Here is a 6,746-nt window from a genome sequence, read left to right on the forward strand (position 1 = left end):
TTAGCATCAGTTAATCAAATGATAGTCAAGGGAATTTTCTTTTGCACATAATTGATTTTTCTTGGAAATATAATTTCTTGTTACGTGTATGGTAATTGAAGAAAAAAAGGAGCTCATTTTAGTACTGATGCATGATAAGATATCAAAAAACAAAAAACAAAAAACAAAAATAAGTAGCACCTTTTGTTTTCTTGTTGTACTGCATGATGCATTCCTAAAAATAATTTGCAGTTATTTTTTTAAATTCATAGGCAATATTTGTCTTCATGCATGTTGAAGTGCAATACTCTAAATATACAAAGATATATTAAAACAGTAAAATAATTGTGAGGAACTTGTGTAAACCATCACTGTACGTATAATCTAAAATAATTTTTTTAAGTTATTCGACAAACTATGTATTAAAAATTAAAGAATAAAAGAAAATATATAAAAGCCAAAAAAGCCATACTTATTTTTTAAGTAAGATTTACATATTTTAAGAATGAAGTATAATATTTTAAAATTTTTTAATTTATTGTCTAATTAACCTGTACATATATAAAACGAATATAATTTTTTTTTGTTTTTTCCATATATCTAGCTATATTATTTTTTCTTCATGCGTCGATCGAGCGAATTGTTGAAAAAAAAAAATGACAAGACTATGTTCCAAGTTTTATATTCAAATTTCCGGTACTTAAATCTATCTTGTGATATTATATATTCTTTGGGATATATTTCTTGCTTAGATAAAATGGGAAAGCTTTATCATATTTTCATTGAATCAAAGCTCTTTTTAACAAAATATGTAAGTGCTGCTCAATTTTTTTTTACTATTTCTTATTTTAATTGAATTTTTCAAGATTGTATTATTCATTTGACAAACTAAAAGGTGCGGGGTTAACTAGTAAACTTAAACTTGTTTTTATCTGGCCAAAAAAACTTTTTGCCAATTATTAAACAACTATGATAATGATAGGACACTTACTGTAGTTCAACATTGATAAATAAATCCATATACAAACACATTTCAATTATTATCTCCAATTTGAAATTCTAACTAGGGTCTAAATAATAATGATGTAAATAATAACTTTCACTTCAGATAAACTTTATATAAAAAGATTATATATTCAACATCATTCCACAATTCTCCCTTTAAAAAAAAAAATTGGATTTCCAAACAAGCAACAAAGAATGACATCTGAGATTGAGAAAATTAAAGATGATGAAAATAGTAAAGGAGAAGAAGTTGAGATAGAGCTAAAAATTAAAAGACACAGACAACTCGTAATCTGATGGTTCAATTAAAAGGAAAATCTTCATTGAATTGATGAGTGAAAAATAAATAGAAGAAAAAGAAACTATTGGAAGACTCAAAGGAAAAGAGCACAGATTTGGAAGGGTAAATCTTCATGTAATCAATAACACTACCGCATGCCTACCTCTATTTTGAAATCTGAAAAACAAAGTAACACAATTCTATATTTGATGGCACAAGAATGTTGCAGATTTCACAACACAATTCATGTGCAAACCACAAATCTAAATGTGTAACTGAGGGCTCTGAAGTACGATGATCAATGATGGTGAAGATATGAATGTAAATAATGGCTTTCTTGTTGCTTTGCAAGAGCATGAGAAGGTAGAAAGCTAGAAATAGATAATGATGGGTTGTGATTTGAATGGGCTCGTATTTTTAAATTTGGAAAATCACCCAAAATTCCGTAGGATTATTGCTTGTGATATGATTAAATAACTCAAATGAAAAGGAAAGAAAAGAAAAACAAGTGTTTTTAATGGTGCTGATAAATTTATTAAAAATTAAAAAAATTGAAAAAAATATAAATATTATATTTTGCTGATGGTATATCCTTTAAATTATTCCCACTGAGCTCTGACATTTTGAAGCATATTCATACTCCCAATTGCTTTGGAAATATCTCCTATAGTTTAAAAAATAAAATTTCCAAGAAAAAAAAAACTTATACTAATAGATTTTAGCATCATAATAAAACTATAAACTCAAATACCAATAACAATTAATGATGACATGATCACATGAAAAGATATGGTCTTAGAAAATTGAACTGGACCAGCAGTTTACTAGGTTGAATCAAAACAAGCTCTTGGCCCATTCCAGTACAATAGTCAAAACTGGACTTTGAGTGAATCGGTCAATGGCTAAAAAGTGATATAATGTTAAAAACAAATTCTTACATAATATATGATGTGGTTAATTATTATGTATTACTAAGAAAAAACAAACTCAATAACCTAATTTTGAAGTCGTTTTATCTTTCCTACGCCTTTGACCTACACCTCAAATATAAACAAAACTTGGCACTGTGTATTGTGGAATATGCTTACCTCTGTTTTTTAGCCCACAAAACAGAGATGTTGATTCTGTGTTATAGGGACTAAATTTTTCTATTTTCCAATTTATTAATTCTTGTTTACAGTTTAACGGAAACAGCTAAAATGGAGATTTTATATTTTAATATTGATGTATATATTAACATTGTCACACAAGTGATTATGCTCTGACAGATAAAAGAAGAACGAACGGGAATAAAACAATTGATAGCACCAAACTATCATTTATTAATAGTATATCAAGTTTCCAATGCATCTTTATGTTGCCAAGCAATTAATTAAAACCCAAAAATGAAGTCATATTAACAGTGAACAAAGAATAAAGCACAATATACTAAACAAATGGGTATTAGACGAAAATCTTTCTTGATACAAACAAACCGATTTTGTAATTTTTAAGTTTCATGAAATGTGTTAAAATGATGCAATATAACTTTATGAGATGATCAAGAATATATAAAAAAATATATATATATAAAAATAAGACCACTGACTTTTGGAATGTATCCCATGAAAAGATAGTGTTATAAGTGAAGAAGCTAACTTGCACAATCAAAATCATTTTACATGTGCCTCAATTAAATCTGTGAAAACTAAAAACCCTTTTCATAACTTCAACAGAAAAAAAATTAAATATTATATTACAAAATAACAAAACATGCAGATATCACTCTACTCAACGTTGTTGTACAATTTTTCAGGAAAATATAACATCCAAAAGACTATCTATAAAAGATTTAAAGGACATTTTATTAATGTCTTTCTAAAATAAAAATAATAATTAAGTACATATATCTTTTTAAGATATACCTGTTGCAATTTTTAGTTTGTACAAATAGATTGATCCAGCGATGTATAAAAAGAAAAAAGTTATGTTGGAGTGCAAATGAACTAAGAAAATTGATCGATGATAATTTTATTAACCCTTGACGTCTTTGATATGAAATATGTACTCATTTTGATTATTGCCTCACATCTAGAATCCTAACAATAATAATGTATAAAAAACCATTAATTATAGAGGAATTTAGATTGACCAATTAATGGAAGTTAAGACTAGAAACAAAGCCAAACATTATAGTTATATCGTGGTGGCTAGCATAGAGTGCTGACATAATCTAATAGAAAATGTGGAATATATTGTTGATCCTAATGTAAAACTTTTGTAGAGCCGCATGTTATACATTGTTCATTTTATGCGACTTTAAAAATAAAGTATTTAGGAAAGTCTTTAGTTCCATCCAGCATTTGAAAATAGTAATTAAAAGGAATCATTCATATATAAAAATAGAAGTTCTATAACGCACAAATTTATAAACAAAAGGAAATATAGGAAGAGAAATACACACATACAAATCGAGAAAACAACCAAAGAGGGAAAAATATAATAGCCAGAACCTCAAAATTTGATGAAAAATTACCTGCAATATAGCCTGGAAAAAAAATTAACGCTTAAAGATATAAAATTTAAATTTGTCACACAACAGTTATATTAATTAAGAAATATATAAGAAAAGTTGTTTAATGCTCCAAGTGTGCACGTATCATAAATCATTTTTAACAAATCTAACTTTTAAAATTAAGAAATGTTTCAGGATCATCCTTTTTTATAAACTTGTTAAAAAACAACTTGGAAATCAGACCCTTACTTGCAGTGGTGAGGGTATATATATTTATATGATATAGCTGCTAAATGAACTTTCCCAAATAATTCAAATATGATAAAAAGTTACACATTGTGATTCGTTGAAAGTGCACCTTCAATGTTATTTTCATCAAGGTCTAGCTCTTGAGGTTTTGTCAAGTTTCCAATATCCTTTGGTATTTGTCCTGAACTTGATTTTTGGGGTTATTTTCTTCTTTAAATGTTAAAAAACCTAACTATACATATTCTGAAACGTGTCCACATAGATACAAATGACTCAAAGAAAGTCAACAAAGTGTGTCTACCTAAACAGATAATAATCAATAAGTAGTATGTGAATGGTAGGACAACAAGGCATTAAATTTTAACTGTTCAAGGACAAAAAGGACCCAAAATTGAGTTTAGAACACTCACAAATCCGATGCAAAAACTTCAATGACAAAAATGACCCTTAATCTTGAATTAAAAAATAAGAATAAAAATTGTTGGAATTTGAGTGGGAACGTCTAAATAATTTGTGACAAGGAAGAAGAGATTCAAATGAAAAGAAATTTCTATAGATTGGGCCCATGTCTGAGCAGATTGGGCTTGAGAGAGTCCTACTCTTTGCCTCACTAGGGGCACCTATAGGGTAAACTCTAAGAAGGGGGAGGGCAAACAATCCTTCATATGAATCTTTGCACTTAAACACTATCACTCTTTTTTTTTCCCCCCTCACTAAAAGCACTCACGCGCTTCACTTTCTCTTGTCACATCACCATGCTCTTTCTCTTCCCATAGTAACACCCACATCACTCACAGTACAATGCACTCGCTACTTCCTCTCACTTTGATCACTTGATGCATACATCTTTTTGATGTGCACTTTAAAATGTTAATTTTTTAAATTATATAGGAGTTACAAAACTAAATCAAAAAATATGAGAAAAATGAAAGTTGGAAACATAAGCGAGTATTCAATTAATGAAGTACTTGGTTGATAAGAGAAAATAGAGGAGAGAGAAAATTGAGAGAAGAGAAAAGTAGAGCAACACGATTTTCTCTTGCTATGCTTATCTGATCAAGGGAAAATAGGGAGGAGTAAAAAACTGTTAATTTCATATGGACAATGATAAACTATATTTGTAGAAAAATATTTTTATGTACAACAACAACAAACCTTATTCTCTGAGGTGGGGTGAAAATATTTCTATCTAATAAAACTTAATATTTTAACATGTTATTTATTTATTTTTCATTATATATTACCAATGAAATAAAAATATAATTCAAAATATTTTATCTAATTTTAAATTTTATTTGTAAAATGATTAAATATACAATAATCTAAAAAATTTTGAACTACAAGCAAATATAAAAAAAGGGTGGTAGGGAACAAGAAATGAAAGATATTCATAAGTAAATTTTGAAGTGGAGTTTTCCTTCCAAAATCTCTCCATTTTTTGAGAAAAAAGTTTGAAGAAAAAATACGCGTGGGTTCCGTATATTATTTTCATCTCGATATTCTATTCTCTTCCTCTCAATTTTTGGTCATTAGCCAAGCAGGAAAAATGCAATTTTCTTCCCAATTTTCTCTCCCATTTTCTCTAATGCCAAGCATATCAAGTAAAAACCAATACCTGAATTTAAAGTTTTTAGGGAAATTCTTGTTATTTCACTTAAATTTTAATAAATTAAAAATAAAAACAAAATTACTAAAATACTCATATTTTTTCAATAAAATAACTTCCCTTAGCTAAATTGGATTTTTAGTAAATATATTTGATTACTAATTTCCTTAAAGTCCTTTGAGATTTAATGAAACTTTCCTTACAGGAGACCAAACTGAAATTCTCCCCTTTTATATTCAAAATCTTTGCAATAGATTGAATTCTCAACGAAAGTAGAAAAGATTGAAGATTATATATAAAAATAGAATCCAATTTTTGTTTTGTGAAGACAAGTTTAATCTAGCCTTGTATATTTTTTTAAATGTAATTTATAGCATTTTGATGGAAACCTATTAACATCTAAGTTCATGATTTTCTATCCAATGTTAATTAGCAACCAAATTGGACAAAATAATACCAACTTTATGACATAGAGAACAACCACTTGATTAACTTGATTTGTTACACTTAACAATTGTAACTTACTCTAATTGAACATGTGATAATAACTGCACAAATAATTGACAAGATGATACGTGTTATTTCCTAACAGCAGTAATTAGTTTAATTGAAGGTAACTTGGAAATACAAAAATAAAAATAATTCATGATAAAAGAATTCCAGTGTATGCTTAACATCTAAAATCATAATGTACTAGAGATGTACCGCAAATTCTGATCGTAGATGCTTTTCTTATTTCATTAGTATTGTTTCTAGCATAGAAAGGATAAGAATATAAAATAAGGAGAAAGATGTAGGGTCACTGATCTGTCCATTCAAATTTTACTTTCTATTCACATATTAACATTATAGATTCTTTAAATTTTTTTTCTCTTGAAATTCTTATTATTAAAAACAAAGTATATCACATTATTCTTTTTAGTGAATTAAAAAATAGAAGAAATATTTGTCTAAGTCTTGAGTTTATGTTACCATTAGTATATCATGTTAAAAACTTGAAAAATTTAATTATAAAATGTGATATATACATCAAAATACTTAATCTAAATATAATTTGACACTAACACTTATGAGACTATAGTTAAGTATAATCTTTAAAAAAAAAAAGCAAGTGATCTACAAATGTGACCATA

Source organism: Prosopis cineraria, unplaced genomic scaffold (assembly GCF_029017545.1).
Source record: "Prosopis cineraria cultivar Desert tree isolate PC_DT_omini unplaced genomic scaffold, ASM2901754v1 PC6, whole genome shotgun sequence".
NCBI lineage: Eukaryota > Viridiplantae > Streptophyta > Magnoliopsida > Fabales > Fabaceae > Prosopis > Prosopis cineraria.